This window comes from Triticum aestivum, chromosome 3D, assembly GCF_018294505.1.
Source record: "Triticum aestivum cultivar Chinese Spring chromosome 3D, IWGSC CS RefSeq v2.1, whole genome shotgun sequence".
NCBI lineage: Eukaryota > Viridiplantae > Streptophyta > Magnoliopsida > Poales > Poaceae > Triticum > Triticum aestivum.
The window spans coordinates 485,243,246-485,260,595 of NC_057802.1; positions in this window are offsets into that span (position 1 = coordinate 485,243,246).

Below are 17,350 nucleotides of genomic sequence, written 5' to 3' on the forward strand. Positions count from 1 at the left end.
GATGGTGGGGAACTCCGGTGGTGTGCTGCAAACTCCGAATTGAAGCGCGGGTCCAGAAGGAGGGATGCACTAGAGAGCTACTGGCAAGAGATGGGAGGCAGAGGTGCACGCACGGGAGCGAATCGAGCTGGATCCCATCGCGGGTCGCGGCGGCCGGAGTCGAGGAAGGAGACTCCCTCGGGGCTCTTCCAGTGGCTAGGCAGGGTCTAGGTGGAGTGCAGAGGTGGTGTGGGTTCGAGTTGAAGCTCGGGGCCTCTATTTATAGGCGGATCGAGGGGGTGGCCGTGAACGGGGTTGCTCCGGCGAGCAATTACGGCGAGGCAGTGGCTTGGTGAGGGGTTTAGGTGGCCAGGCAGCATCAGTGAGGTGTACTGGTGCCGTTCCCCTGCTAATCCCGGTCGGTCTTGGCGTAATGGCGTCGGTCCATGGTGGGGTGGCCGCACGGGCACGACGGCGGCAGAGAGCGTGCTCCGCGCCTGGCAGTTCACGACGAGGGTGGCAGCGCGCACGGGGGAGTGGAAGACCACGCGGCGATCTCCGGTGGCTTGGGCGGCGCTGAGTGGCGCCGTCGGCGCTGCGCCTCTCTCTGGCGGCCGCAAAGCCGCCGCTGGCGTCAGTCACGGGGCGGCGCACCTCCTCCAGCACGTCGCCGATGCCCGCAAGCATCCAGGCGCTCGTGCGGTGCAGGAACAAGGGGGAGGGGACGGGGAGCAAGGCGCCAACGCGGCACTGTCGAGATCGACAACATGTTTTGAAGAAAACGACAGTAGATCACTGAACTGTATTTCTGAATCTCTGAACTTGACATTGACAATGCACTGCAGGTGTTCGACAGAATGATTTGGCATGAAGAAAAAATTTCCTGGGGCTGGGACTGTGTGAGGTGACCTCTCAATGCACCCAGAGGCTGCCTGATTTTTCTCAGATTTTTAGGAGAAGGATTTGAATGAATTTCATCAAATTTGACAAATCTGGTCCAAACTTGCAGCAAGTGTAGTTTGAAAAATTTGAACTGAAGACCAGTGGATCTTCATGGATCTTGGTTGAGGGTTCAAAGGACTAGGGAGGGAAATTGGTTTGGGGCCAAAAATCAAAACAGAAATGGTAGCTCCTTTGTAAATCTCCAAGGGCTAGAATAGAAGGCAGAAATTGTTTTGATAAGATTTAAATGGAAAATAATCATATGGGGAGGTTCAACTTGCTGGATTTGATGCAAATCATGATCCAAAGATGAGGGAAGGTTTAGGAGAGTGGATTTGCACTAAGGCCATGGCAAGAGAGAATTGTTGAAAGTGGTAAAGGATTATTCCAAAAGCCATAGTGCATTTTCAAAGAAATCTTCAAAAGACATTTTTCTCAAGTGAAAAGCATTTTGGTTTGAGTCCAAATAAAAGGCAAGAACCTCCAAGACGCAAAACAAGTCTTGGGTGAATCCAAATAAAACTCTTGCCATAAAATTTTTTTTTGAAAGGGAGGGTTCTTTTGGAGGAAAAATTTAAATCACCCCCCTCAAGTCAAATAAGAATTTTGAAAAATCCAAATGAAATTTTGGGTGTCACAAATGCCGAGGCCAGTCTTTTTGCGTATTCGCTTGACTGATATCTTGAAAATGCCTCCTTATGCAAAGTACATGAAAGACATCATCACCAATAAGAGAAAATTACCAGAAGCTGAAATCTCCACTATGCTTGCTAAATATACTTTTAAAGATGGAGTACCTAAAAAACTTGGAGATCCGGGATACCAACTATACCTTGCTCCATCAAAATAAATTTTGTGAAAACTACCTTATGTGATTTAGGAGCTGGTGTTAGTGTTAGGCCTTTCTCTTTATATAAAAGACTTGATTTGAATAAACTCACACCTACTGAAATATCTTTGCAAATGGCTAACAAATCAACTGCCATACCTATTGGTATCTGTGAGGATGTGCCCGTTGTTGTTGCTAATGTTACTATTTTGACTGACTTTATTATACTTGAGATGCCCGAGGACGACAACATGTCGATTATCCTTGGTATACCCTTCTTGAATACTGCAGGGGCTATTATTGATTGCAATAAAAGCAAGGTCACTTTTCATATCAATGGCAATGAACATACGGTGCACTTTCTGAAGAAACCATTTCAAGTGAATGGTATTAATGTTTGTCGGTGTTCTGGGACCGGGGGTGCCCAGACTTGCCTGCCTGCGGGCTTGTACGTGGCTCCACCTGCGGCCTGGTACGGCCCATCTTCAGCAGCAACAACTCAAGACCCTCGCGAGGGACCAAGCCTCGCAAGGCGGACGACACCAAGACCTCCTCAGGGGCAGCCTCACTAGGCTGGCTCCCGAGGAGCGGAAATCTCTATGCAAGGGGCACCTCGAGAGGTTCACGTGACGTGAGCCATGACGACCCAGGCCAGGCAGGTGCCAGCAGGCGCAGTGTACCAGTTTCCTCTTTGGTGCTAAAGAGGCAAGCGCATGCGAGGAGTCCCGAGGCGTCAGGCAAAGGTTTCCATATCAGTGCAACAAGACCAAGACCAGCAGGACGACAGGATGGAGGTCATCGCGGAGCCCACGACAGCGTCACCACTAGAGCCTTTGACAGGCGATGACCACCTTTTGTCAGGATAGCTTGTACTAGTTGTCCCCCTTCAAACTTGGCCGTTGTGGGATCCCTTCCCGCCTAACATTTGGGAAGAGGACCAGGGCCTCTATAAATAGGACTAGCCAGCACCATAGAGAGGGGGAGACCGATTCCAACCTGACGAGTTCACCAGCTCATCGAGCCCAAGAACACCTCACCTTCTGAGGTCGTTCACCCACTGTACTAGTTCATCCTTAGCCCCTCGAGGCAATCCACCACCGCACTAGAGTAGGGTATTACACCACAAGGTGGCCCGAACCAGTATAAACCTTTGTGTCTCTTGTTCCTTGGGTTCGCCGAGCTAGGCCGTGAGATTGTTGAGCGAGCGAGCTAGGAACAGAGTGTTCTTCGTGTGCACCCTAGAGTTTGAAACTCACAGTGGTTTGCCGGAACCCATAATTCGACATTTGGCGTGCCAGGTAGGGTTGCGCCGAAGCTTCGCCTCTCTGCCTGCTTCCCCTTTTCGTCTGACTCCCATGGCAGGCACCACTCCTCCGACTGGATCGACGGGCGCGTGCGGAGGCGCCATGGGCCTCCGGGCTTTCACCCCCGCCTTGCGGCAAGTGCGGTGGCCGCACAAGTTCAAGCCGGGGATGCCGCCTCGCTATGATGGCGTGGCGGATCCAGCGGCCTTCCTGCTGGCGTACCAGGAGGCCGTTCTCGAAGCTGGAGGCGATAACCAAGTCATGCCCTACTGGTTCCCCATGGCTCTCACCGGCGTGCCGCGCGCCTGGTTGCTCAAACTGCCGGGGTCCTCTGTGGCCTCCTAGGAGGGGCTGCGCAGCCTCTTCATCGCGCGCTTCGTGGCACAGGCGCCCCCCCCCCGCCGTAGCAGCCCTCCTTTGTGGTTCGCAGGTGCCACCCTCGGATCGCCACGTCAGGCAGTTCGTCCGCCTGATGGGCGCCGCCCGCGTGCAGAAGGGGGCTCCCCCGGGATAGGCGGCGCCCCAGGCCGACGTCACCTTCGACTCGGGGGACCATCCAGCAATCACCGCGGGCTCGGGCGTGCTCCCGATGCTCTGCACGCCCACCATCTGCAACGTAGTAGTCACCAAGACCCTCATCGACGGAGGAGCAGGCCTCAATGTGCTCTCCGTAGAAGCCTTCAGCTTGCTCCACGTGCCGCTCGGCCGGCTCCGCCACACCAAGCCCTTCTCCAGAGTCGGTAGTGGTTCCACCAGCCCCCTAGGGCAGATCCGCCTCCCCTCACCTTCGGCACCCATGACAACTACCGCACCGAGCTCATTGACTTCGACATCGCTCGCATCAGCCTCCCGTACAACGCCATCCTCGGGTACCCTGCCCTGGCTCAGTTCACAGCGGCAACCCATCCCGCCTACAACCTCATGAAGATACCAGGGAGCAGCGGTGTTCTCACCGTGGCCGGTGACACCAAGGAGGCCCTGGCGGCCCTCAGGCTCGCCTTCAGGGCCGCAGCGGCAGCTCGCCCCATTGACGAAGCAGTATCTGGGGCCCAAGGGGCTGCGCCGGCGAAGAATAAGCAGTTATTCTCGCAAGATCGGGCCAAGACGAAGCAAGTGCCGGTCGATGATGATGGGGCCTCAGGAGACACCTTCACCATAGGCGCCAACCTCAACAAAGCCTGCCCTCAGGACCCGTTCCTGCTTCCATGCATCGATCAGATCGTCGACTCTACCGCCGAGTGTGACCTGTTGTGTTTCCTAGATGCCTTCTCCGGTTACCACTAGATCAAGATGGCGGTGGAGGAAGTGGAGAAGACGGCCTTCTTAACCCCGTGCGGAGGGTACTGCTACACCTCCATGCCTTTCGGGCTGCGTAACGCTAGGGCGACCTTCCAGCGGTTGATGCACATCACTCTGGGTCAACATCTCGGGAGGAATGCAGAGGCCTACGTCGACAACATTGTGGTAAAATCTCGGGAGGCAAGGACCCTCATTCAGGATCTGGAGGAAACCTTTGCCAGCCTGTGCACGGTAGATCTACGGCTCAACCCGGAGAAATGCGTGTTCGGCATCCCCTCCGGCAAGCTGCTGGATTTGCTCGTGTCGCACAGGGGGATCGAGGCGAACCCGAAGAAGGTCAAGGCAATAGAAGACATGAGCCCGCCGCAGACTCTCAAGGAAATGCAAAAGCTCGCGGGCTGTGTGACCTCGCTGGGGCGCTTCATCTCCAAGCTAGGGGAGCATGCCCTCCCATTCTGCAAGCTGATGAAGAAGAAGGGCCCGTTCGAGTGGACCCCGGAGGCCAACACATCATTTCACGACCTCAAGAGGTACCTAACCAGCCCACCGGTGATGGTGGCACCGTGCCCCCTCGAGCCCCTGGTGCTTTACCTGGCCGCCACGCCCCATTCCGCTAGCGCGGCGCTGGTGGCCGTCCGGGAGGAGCGTCAAGCCAAGAGCCTGCCGCACGACGCCACACATTCGGCTGGAATGATGCAGCGCCAAGACGGCGCCACTGAAGCTGCTACAGCGCCAGCGGGTGACCGGGCCCCACAAGACCACCCTCGCGAGGTCGCGCTAGCACCAACAGGTGACCAATCTCCCGAGGGCCCCCAGCCTCAGGAAGCGCCCCAGCGTCAGGAGATCTCGGACCCCAACAACGCTCCCGTCCTCGTCAAACACCCGGTGTACTTCGTCAGCACGATGCTACGGGACGCGCGAGCGCGCTACCCCATGCCGCAGAAGCTTCTGCTCGCGCTCCTCGTGGCCTCGCGCAAGTTACGCCACTACTTTCAAGGCCACCCCATCAAAGTTGTCTCGGTGTACTCGCTGGAGAGGGTACTCCGGAGCCCCAATGCTGCAGGGAGGGTCGCCGAATGGAACATTGAGTTGTAGGCATTCCAGTTGGAGTTCAGCACCACCAAGGTCATCAAGGGAGCCGCACTCGCCGACTTCATGGCAGAATGGACCGACGCTCTGAGGCCCAAAGCGGGCGAGGACTGATCTCTCTCACCAGGAAGCGAAGCACCCGACGACTGGGTCATGTACTTCGACGGTGCTTTCGCGCGCCAGGGCACGGGGGATGGCGCCGTGCTCATCTCGCCCACCCAAGACAAGCTCTACTACGCCATGCAGCTCTGCTTCCAGCGGGGCGAGAAGGTCTCCAACAACATCGCGGAGTGCGAAGGTTTGATCGCCGGCCTCAAGGCTGCAGTGGCCTTGGGGGTAAAGCGCCTCACCATCAAAGGCGACTCGCAGCTCCTCGTCAACTTCTCCAACAAGGTGTACGAACCGAAGGACGAGCACATGGAGGCGTAGCTCGCGAAGGTGCGAAAAATGGAGAAGCAATTTTTGGGCCTGGAGCTGCAGCATGTGCCCCGCGGCACGAACAAGGAAGCCGACGATATCGCCAAGCGGGTGTCCAAGCGTCAGCCACAGGAACCCGGCGTCTTCGTGGAGCGGCTCTTCAAGCCTTCAGCGGCCCCTTCGGCTGTGGAGCCAGCACCGCCTCTAGAGGAGCTTCGCCCGCCACCAGCCTTAGGAGCCCCCGCCTGCGGCCCGACCTCAGGAGTGCGCTTGCTCCTCGCGCTCGAGCCTCAGGAGGGGTGTTGGACCGAAGAATTCAAGACGTACCTGCTGTGAGGGGCCCTGCCCGAGAAGGAGGAGGATGCGGAACGCGTGGCTCAGCAAGCTACAGCCTACTGCATCCAGGACGATGAGCTATACCGAAACCGACCGAATGATGTTTCCTTGCGATGCATCTCCAGGGAGCAGGGGTGCGAACTGCTGGCTGACATACATGGCAGAGACTGCGGGCATCACTCGTCGTCACGCACCCTGGTGGGCAAGGCGTTCTGCAGTGGGTTCTACTGGCCCACGGCACTCAACGACGCAACCAAGCTGGTGAGATCCTGCGAGGCCTGTCAGTTCCATGCCAGGCAAATCCACCAGCCCGCTCAGGGCCTCCAGACTATCCCTCTCTCATGGCCATTTGCGGTCTGGGGGCTGGACATCCTGTGCCCGTTCCCTCGAGCGCCCGGGGGCTACCGCTACCTCTACGTCGCCATCGACAAGTTCACCAAATGGGCAGAGGTGGAAGCCGTCCGCACCATCCCAGCCGGCTCCGTGGTCAAGTTCATCAAGGGCCTAGTGAGCTGTTTGGGGGTCCCTAAGCACATCATCACCGATAACGGCTTGCAGTTCACTAGCAATCTCTTCAAAACATATTGTGCTAATCTTGGAACGCAGATATGCTACGCCTCAGTGGCACACCCCAGAAGCAATGGCCAGGCAAGCGTGCTAACACGGAGGTCCTAAGGGGCCTCAAGACAAGGACCTTCAAGAAGAAGCTCGAGGCCTGCGACAGGGGCTAGTACGACGAGCTCCAGTCCATGCTTTGGTCCATCCGCACCACCACCACCAAGCCGACAGGCGAGACTCTGTTCTTCCTTGTCTACAGAGCCAAAGCGGTGCTCCCTCACGAGGTCAGGCATCGCTCCGCGCGGGTCCTGGCGTTTGATGAGGCATGTCAAGATGCCATGCGGGGGATGGACCTCGTGCTGGGGGAGGAACGCCGCCACCAAGCCTCGCTCCATGCGGCAAGGTACCAGCAGGCGCTGCAGCGGTATCACTGCCGCAGTGTCCCCTCCAGGACGCTCGAGGTGGGCGATCTCGTCCTGAGGCGGGTGCTCTCCAGGGAAGGGCTGCATAAGCTCTCACCCATGTGGGAGGCCCGTTTAGGATTGCCCGCGTCTCCAGGCCTGTAGCTGTGCGCCTGGAGACGCAGGACGGGATCCCCATTCAGAACACCTGGAACATCCAACACCTCCAGAAGTTCTACCCATGAAGCAAGGCCAAGTGCCTATGAAGGTCTCCGCGCGTGACACTCTCACGTAATAATGAGCGGGGCTGTACACGCCCCGGAGTCTCCGGAGTGCCGCCCTCGGGACTCGGGGGCTCCCTCCCACGTCCTAGTGGCAACACTTAGCTCCGCGCTGGTGAGAAGACTAGACTAGGTGCCGGACGCGGCTGTTCATTTGCTTTCTGTAGTTGGTTTGCAACCTTTTAATGAAATTTGGAGTTCTGGCGTTTCTTGATTGCTTGGTTGAGTTCCACTCTCTTTTACTTCTCCGATCGCTTCTTTGTCTTGCGCCCGGGAGAATGACAGTTGCCCGACACTCTCCCTCGTGCACCTCGCGTGGGGGCTGGGCAGGTGTGTACGTGCGCTGGGTTGGCCTAAACCACAGACACACCTCGCCAAAGCCTTGCCACCCCAGAGCTTCGGCTCCCTTGATTGATCTTCATGAGACATCCTCGATCGAGCTCTTGATTGGCGCATCCCCCCCAAGTCCGTGCCCCCACGGGCACCGCGACGTGGAGCACTATGCCATGATTAGCCCAGGCCCGAGGGCTCGCGCAAGGAAGAACAAGGCACCCGACAAATGTCCTAACAAATTTTTGCAGCTTCGCGGTGCCTCCCGAGGTCAGCGGCTCCCTAGTTGGCAGCAAGGAAACCTCACCAGATGCCAGGAGGCATGCCCTCACGAGACGGAAACCAACCCCGAGCGTAATAAGCTAAGTTGCCCCTCCTACATCTACATGGAGCGCGAACGACATCAGAACAACAAGCATAAGATAATAGCATAAAAACCGCAGTTCATTACACGCCCCAGCAGGACCATCTACCCCTTTTTCAAAATGCAGGGAGGGAAAAGTCAAACAAAAGCGGCCCACACGACCGTGGCAGCTCACGAGGCCCGGCACTAAAGGCCTCCCGGACTCAGCTAAGTCTGAGCCCCTCTCGCGCTTCACCGCCGCGTGGCGGAGGGACGACCCGCCACCATCCTCAAAGCGGGCCTGGCGGCGAGGCGGCTGGTCGTAGCCGCCGCTGCTGGTGCTTTCGCTGGCGGAGAAGCTATTGCCGCTGGGCGAACCGTGGCTGTCACCAAAGGCGAGCTCGCCCCGACCTCGTCACGGCCATCGACCAGGCCGAGCTCGTCGTCGCCGCCGGTGTTCTCGGGGCAACACCCTGCGCGGCGACAATCTTCCCCGAAAACCCTCACAAAGAGGGTCGCAGCGCCGTCATACTTGAAGTGGATGGTGCACCGCCCGCTCAGGCTGCGCGTGCGGGCAAACGTCTGCCAGCCGCGGGCCAGGGCCATGTTGCACGCGACGGAGGTCTCCATCGCGATCCACGAGGCCTGGCTGCAGCAACCGTAGGCTTGAAGCCAGAAGCCGCCAGGACCCCTAGCTGGCAGCTCGCTAGCAAAGGAGCACGTGAGTTGAAGCCAGGTGCCTGCCGGACTCTCCGACCACACCACGAACTCCGGAAGCACCTGCACCGAGTGGAGGTGCGACCGAGGAGGCCGGGCGACCATGGGACGCCTACCCTCGGCACAAGGGCTGCTCCGCCTAGAGCGGCCCCCGTCGTGGGAGGAGGCACCGCTGCGGCCGCCGAGGACGACACCGGCCCCCGAAGGGGTGCGACTGCGCCCCCGAGGAGCCATGGCGGGGATTGCAGCATGCTTGCAGGGGCATCTTCGCCCCCTTTCGGGTGGTGGCGAGCCTTCCCTTTCTCTGCGGCCGAGAACCTCTTGGTCGGCGCCATGGGAATGCAGCAAGACGGCGAAACAGGGAGGAAGAAGAAGAAGCAGTAGACATGGAGAAGGAGATGAGCAACGGGGGCTCCACCCCCTCCTCATTTATAGCCAGGAGGAGGCCAACCACCAGCCTCCATGATCGCAGCTAATGATGGTTTTCTTCTGCATGCAGCAGGGTCTCGTCAAGTCGAACGATTGTCGAGGCAGCATGGGGAAGCGGAGACGCCTACGTCCCATCAATCGCCACGCGTCAATCAAGTCCGCAGGCGGTTGGGGCCCGCGGCGCTCCGCACTTGCCCTTTGGCTTCGCCTCGAAGCCAAGTCCGAGCGCGCCTTGGGCTCGGGGGCTACTATGGGTGTTCTGGGACCGTGGGTGCCCAGACTTGCCTGTTCGCGGGCTTGTGCGTGGCTCCACCAGCGGCCTGTAACGGCCCATCTTCAGCAGCAACCACTCAAGACCCTCACCAGGGACCAAGCCTCGCGAGGCGGATGATACCAAGGCCTCCTCAGGGGCAGCCTCACTAGACTGGCTCCCGAGGAGCGGAAATCTCTATGCAAGGGGCACCTCATGAGGTTCACGTGACGTAAGCCATAACGACCAAGGCCAGGCGGGGGCCAGCGGGCGCAGTGTACCAGTTTCCTCTTTGGTACTAAAGAGGCAAGCGCAGATGAGGAGTCCCGAGGCGTCAGGCAAAGGCTTCCATATCAGTGCAACAAGACCAAGACCAGCAGGACGGCAGGACGGAGGTCATCGCGGAGCCCGCAGGAGCGTCACCACGAGAGCCTTCGACAGGCGAAGACCACCTTTTGTCAGGATAGCTTGTACTAGTTGTCCCCCTTCAAACTTGGCCGTTGTGGGATCCCTTCCCGCCTAACATTTGGGAAGAGGACCAAGGCCTCTATAAATAGGACTAGCCACCACCATAGAGAGGGGGAGATTGATTCCACCCGACGAGTTCACCAGCTCATCGAGCCCAAGAACACCTCACCTCCTCAGGTCGTTCACCCACTGTACTATTTCATCCTCAGCCCCTTGAGGCAATCCACCACCGCACTGGAGTAGGGTATTACACTTCAAGGTGGCCTGAACCAGTATAAACCTGTGTGTCTCTTGTTCCTTGGGTTCGCCGAGCTAGGATGTGAGATTGTTGAGCGAGCGAGCTAGGAAGAGAGTGTTCTTCGTGCGCACCCCAGAGTTCAAACCTCACAGGGGTTTGTCAGAACGCGTAATCCGACAATTTTATTGAAAAATCTCCAACAATCACTATTGGAGGTTATCAAGTACCTCTACCTACTGCCAAAAACAAATATGAAATGCTTATTGTTGGGTGATAACCCACAAGTATAGGGGATCGTTTGTAGCCTTCTTCGATAAATAAGAGTGTCGAACCCAACGAGGAGCTAAAGGTTGAACAAATATTCCCTCAAGTTCTATCGACCACCGATACAACTCTATGCACACTTGACGTTTGCATACCGGAAAAAAGTATGAACATATTTTGTAGGAGTGATGCTAGAACTACTTTGCAAGAATAAAACTAGAAGTACTTTGCAAGATAATAAAGGTTAGGTGTTTAGTAAAAGGGTTTGTGTCAACAAGAAAGTTATTTGTCCCTAGGCAATCGATAACAAGTACCGGTAATCAATCTTGTAATTTTATATGAGGGAGAGGCATGAGCTAACATCCTTTCTCTACTTGGATCATATGCACTTATGATTGGACCCCTAGCAAGCATCCGCAACTACTAAAGATCATTAAGGTTGTGAAACCCAACCATAGCATTAAGTATCATGTCCTCTTTACTCCCATACGCCATACCGCACTTACTCGGGTTTAAGCTTCTGGCACTCTCGCAACCCACCATAAGCAAACCATGAACGTATTGCAACACCCTACAGCGGAGACTACAAAAAAAAGACACATCCGGGACATTTTGGGCCAAACGAATTTTTTTCTGCCATACTTATGACACTTCTATGACGATAATTGTGACAAAACCCGGTATCATCATAGATGTGGTGGGGTCCTACTTCTATGACAAAAAATCATGACAGAAAATGGGCTTTTCGTCCTAGGCAGGCTGGAGACGCAGCTGGATGACATTCTTTGGGCCGTCCATGACAGAAAAAACCGTGGTAGAAGCGAGGGCGAGGAAAATATCGGGGTGTTCCCGGTTACGGTGGGTGGTCGAGGCCGAGCGATGCGCGTTTCTCTCATACACGCACGCGCGTGGGTGCGAGGCGTTGGGCTCTAACTGAACCCGAGCGAGGCGTTGGGCTCTAACTGAACCCGAGCGATTGCATTGCAGGCTACGCGTTACTGAACCCGAGCGATCGATCGATGACTGTTAACTGGAACCGATCGAGCGATTCCTTCGCTACTGCTGCTAACTGAAGCCGATCGATGATGCCTCTGGATGAATAGTGAGCGTTGCTGGGGGGTTTGGTTGAACAGTTCCCGGTGGGGGTGGATGAACAGGACCCCGTGGTGTTGCCTCTGGATGAACAGGACCCGATCGATCGAGCCGGTTGGGGCTGGATGAACAGGACCCGTGGAGGGCAGGATGAACAGGACCACCTCGTGGAGGGCAGGATGAACAGTAGACGGTGGAGGGCTGGATGAACAGTAGCCGGTGGAGGGCGGTTGAACAGGAGCCCGTGGAGAAGGCTGGTTGAACAGTAGCCGGTGGAGTAGCGCGCGATGGAGGCTAGATGAATAGGAGCCCGTGGATGAACAATCGCAGGTGGAGGCTGGAGGAGGTCGACGGTGGATGAACAGTAGCCCGTGGAGGCTGGAGGGGGTCGACGGTGGAGATGAACAGTATCCCATGGAGTCCCGTTTTGCGGTACGCCACACCCCTCCCGATGAACAGGACCCCCGTTTCGACCGTAGCGCTCCAACATAAGTCCGTTTCCTTCGTTTTGCGGTACGCCACACCCATCCCGATCAACAGGACCACCGTTTCGACCGTAGGAGGTCCGTTTCCTCCATTTTGCGGTATGCCAGACCCCTCCCGATGAACAGGATACAGTTTCGAACGTGGTCGGTCGAACACAAGGCCGTTTCCTCCGTTCTGCAGTACGCCAGGCCTCGTTTCCATCGGCTGTTCCGTCCAAGCCCTCCCGCTGAACACGACGACGCATTCCGTTCTGACCCAGTCGGTTGGCTCCCCATGAACATGACGACGACGCAGTTTCTCCGTTTCAACCCAGTCATGTACACGAGCCCTGGCCGTACGTATGCGCGAGTAGGCATTCGAGACCCTGCCCGTCTGTACGTATGTGGCCATATTTTCTTTCTTGCACACTGGCCGTTGTACGTACGTGTACATGCTACGTGCGCGTCTCTACTACGACACGTGCGCGCCTCTACATCGACCAGTATGTACGTACACATTCGCGACCAGAATGACAACGCTACGTACGCTTCGACCAGGTGGGTCCCGACTGTCACGCACTTCCTTGCATGCGAAGATGTAGCTAGTGGGTCCCAACAGTCAGGGGGGCGAATCATTTTTTTTTGCCCGGACGCACTTCCTTGCGTGCGAAGATGTAGCTGGTGGGTCCCAACAGTCAGGGGGAAATGTTTTTTTCACGAAATACGGTGGCTCGTCCGGTGGGTCCCCGCTGCCAAGTGGAGGAATAATTATTTTGCGCGTAATAAGGAGGTACTTCCTTGCTGCGGCCGTGGACCCAGCTGTCAGCCTCTCCACGTATAGTACTCTTCCGATGGAAGTCGTTCCTTGACCACGTTGACCACGCCGCGCCGAGAGCACCAGGGCGGTGGACGACGGCGAGGCCTAGGAAGGGGACGACGCGGAGCCGGGGAAGACACGACAGTGGAAGCCCGCGAGGGTTCACTGGTTCGGCTGCGGTGTGAGGCTGCCGTCGCCGCGGGGCCTGGCCAGCGGTGGGAATAGTAGGGGGCGGTGAGGCCTCCGCGGCAGCACAGCCGGCCACGGGAGGCAGGAGCATGCGGCACGACCGGCGCTGCTTTGGGCGGCTGGAGCAAGAAGACCAGAGGTTGAAGAAGCACTACGGCTGTTGGATGGACATCGTATGGTCACTAGAGCTATAATCGTGCATATTGACTAAGTTGACAAAGCCTTCCGTCCCCGTCAACTTAGTAGGCACACAAATCAGCCTCCCACTATACTGGGTCCCAGCTAGCAGGGGGAGTATTTTTTTTTTGTGCGTAATAAGGAGGCACTTCCTTGCGTGCGAAGATATAGCTGGTGGGTCCGAGCTGTCAGCGGCGGTAATCTTTTTTTCGCAAAATACAGAGGCCCTTTCGGTGATGCCCTTTCGGTGGAGGAATTTTTATTTTGCACGTAATAAGGAGGCATTTCCTTGCGTGCGGCCGTGGACCCAGCTATCAGCCTTTCCACGTACAGTCCACTTGAGATGCATGTCGGTCGTTGACCATGTTGACCAGGCCACACCGAGAGCACCAGGGCGGTGGACGACGGCGAGGCCTAGGAAGGGAACGACACGGAGGTTGGGAAGACTCGGCAGTTGTTTCCCATGCGGACGGGAGTACGACTAACAGCAGGTGTGGGTGAGTAGAGGGATGGCTAGGCCAGCGATGGGAGTACGGTGGGGCGGTGAGGCCTGCGCGGCAGCACAGCCGGCTGCGGGGAGGGGAGAGCAGGCAGTCCCGCCGGCACTTGTTTGAGCGGCTGGAGCAGGAAGAGCAGAGATTGAAGAAGCACGACGGCCGTTGGATGGACATCCAACAGTCACTGCTTGTGCGTCAACCTTTTTTTAGGAAAGCCTCAAATATGTGGAAAACATCATACAACCCATCTGCCATTATTTCTAATAATTTACAACCCATTTGCTAATTCTTAAGGTTTTTTTGGAGCCCATATTCTTTTTGTTAGCATTGCAGGCCATATTGTGGCCACAGTTAAAAAATTATACAAAATTTTGCATATTTCGGTGCGGTCCGAACTGTTTTTAATCCCGAAATTTCGAGTCACATTCAAACTGATTAAAAAAAATAAATGTATATCAATATAAAATCCAACAAATTGTCCACGCATAAAAATCAATGGAATTCAAAATCTCGAAATGAAAAAAAAGAAATTTGAAACTAATTGCCGGTTTGATGTGTTTTAAAAATGTACAACCCATTTCTCATTACTGATAGGCCATTTTTTCGGCCAGCCGAATGAAGCTCTCCTCGTCTTGAAAGATTTGCAGCCCAACAGGCCTGACAAGCGACTTACTTGGCAAATCACAAAAAAACTGGGCTGTGGCCGTGGACCCAACTGCGGCCGTGGACCCAGCTGCCAGCCTCTCCACATACAATACTCTTTCGATGGAAGTCGGTCGTTGACCACATTGACCACGCCGCGCCGAGAGCACCAAGGCGGTGGACGACGGCGAGGCCTAGGAAGGGGATGACGCGGCAGTGGATGCCCACGCGGAGAGGAGTACGAGGGTTCACTGGTTCGGCTGCGGTGTGAGGCTGTCGTCGCCGCAGAATAACAGGGGGTGTGGGTGAGTGGAGGGATGGCCTGGCCAGCGGTGGGAGTAGTATGGGGGCGGTGAGGCCTCCGCGGCAGCACAGCCGGCCACGGGAGGAAGGAGCAGGCGGCACGACCGGCGCTGCTTTGGGCGGCTGGAGCAAGAAGACCAGAGGTTGAGGAAGCACTATCGCCGTTGGATGGACATCGTACGGTCACTGGAGCTAGAATCGTTCATATTGACTAAGTTGACAAATCCCTCTGTCCCCGTCAACTTAGTAGGCCCACAAGTCAGCCACCCACTATGGTGGGTCCTAGCTAGCAGGGGGGTATTCATTTTCTTTGTGCGTCATAAGGAGGCACTTCCTTACGTGCGAAGATATAGCTGGTGGGTCCGACCTGTCAGCAGGGGGAACGTTTTTTTCGCGAAATACAGAAGCTCTTCCCGTGGGTCCTAGCTGTCAGGTGGAGGAATCATTATTTTGCGCGTAATAAGGAGGCATTTCCTTGCGTGCGGCCGTGGACCCAGCTGTCAGCCTCTCCACGTACAGTCCACTACTGATGGATGTCGTTCATTGACCATGTTGACTAGGCCGCGCCGAGAGCACCAGGGCGGTGGATGACGGCGAGGCCTAGGAAGGGAACGACACGGAGCCAGGGAAGACTTGGCAGTTGTTTCCCACACGGAGGAGTACGAGGGTTTACTGGTTCGTCTGTCGTCCCCGGAAAATAACAGCAAGTGTGGGTGAGTAGAGGGATGGCTAGGCCAGCGATGGGAGTCCGGTGGGGCGGTGAGGCCTGCGCGGCAGCATAGCCGGCCGCGGGAGGAGGGAGCAGGCAGTCCCGCCGGCGCTTGTTTGAGCGGCTGGAGCAGGAAAAGCAGAGATTGAAGAAGCACGACAGCCGTTGGATGGACATCCAACAGTCACTGCTCTCGTGTGCATTATTTCTAATAATGTACATCCCATTTGCTAATTCTTAAGAATTTTTTTGGAGCCCATCTTCTTTTTGTTAGCATTACACCCCATATTGTGGCCACAGTTAAAAATTATATGAAATTTTTGCATATTTCGGTGCGGTCAACTGATTTTAATCCCAAAATATCGATTCACATTCAAACTATTTTGAAAAATAATTTATATAAATATAAAATCCAAATAATTGTGCACGCATAAAAATCAATGGAATTTAAAATCTTGTAATAAAAAAAATTGAAACTAATTCCCTGTTTGATGTGTTTTAAAAATGTACAACCCATTTCTGGGCAAACCGAATGAAACTCTCCTCGTCTTGAAAGATTTGCAGCCGAGCAGGGCTGATAAAGCAAGCAGGCCTCGTTTGGGTATTTATTTTTAAAAATAGAACTGGGCTAGCCATTTCCAGCCAGAAAAAAACACAACTGGGCTCATGATGTGGTAAACATAAAGAAAACCCTGGCTAGACGGGCCACAGCCCCCGCATAGCCTCGTTGTTACCCTGATCCGTCGCTAAAACTAGTATAAGTAACAACTGCTTGTTCCTAAAAAACTGCGCGACCTGCTGGGTCCCTGGTGTCAGCCGCTCGTAGTGTAATTCTCTCGTTTATTGACTACGTTGACAATGGCGTCAGCCCCAGATGTCCAACCATTAGGAGGAACCATATTTTTGGGCTTGTAATATAGAGGCACTTTCTTGCGTACTGCCATGATGCTGGTGGGTCCCTACTGTCATCCTCTCCACGTACAGTCATCTCTTGTTCCTCTCGGTTGTTGATGACGTTGACAATGCAAGAGGGCAGCGCACCGCGCACGGCGAGCGAACCAAGGCCGCAAGGCGGAGGACGACGGCGAGGCCTCGGACGGAACGAACATGAGCCATGGAAGATGCGCCGGTCCAGTCGCAGGCGGAGGGGAGTACGAGGGTTGACTGGTTCGGGTGCGGGTGCGTGTTGGGGCTGATGTTGCCGGAGAATAACAGGACGTGTGGGGGAATAGAGGGAGGGACTGGCCAACGTTGGAGGGTACGTATGGTAGGGCGGCGGAGGGGCAGCCAGCCATGGGAGGCGGGAGCAGGCGGAGCCGACGGGGTGGTTTGGTTTGGGTGGCTGGAGGAAGAAGAAGACAAGAGATAGAAGATACATGACAGATGTTGGATGTCAATCCAACGGCTGGTAGGCAGAATCGTTTGTTGACTGGCTAGTAAGTCGACACCACCTTGGATAGGCTATTTCCTCGCGGGTCCCAAATGTCAGAATCCAAATCTGTCACGGTCATGCAGCCCTTCCTATGAAAATTTACAACCCATTTGATGTGCTAGTTGGAAATAAGTTTGTGGGTGCTGGTGGGGGCTAATCACTTGGCTTCTGTAATGCACAGTGAGCTCAAGCAGCCGGTGAGAGTGATGTTATTTCCCTTGGTTGGGATTTGTTAGTTGTTACAATATTTCACTCTAAATTAAACGACTGGCAAGCCATTTGCCTTGCTTCAAAGAAAATATGACAGTCACAGCCGAGTTGAAAAGGGCAAGAACATCTAACTCCAGCTTACAAACTGTACAAAAGCACGAGGGTTAATTGTTCATCAGGTTTACAAAAAAACCCAGGTTGAAAAGGGCAACAACATCTAACTCCAGCACTGTTTTTGGCAGTCACAGTCAAATGGATCGGTCAGGTCCATAGAATGAACATCCTGGGTCGTAAAATTTACTGGATTATGACCACAATATGTTGTAAATAGAAGCCCGACACGT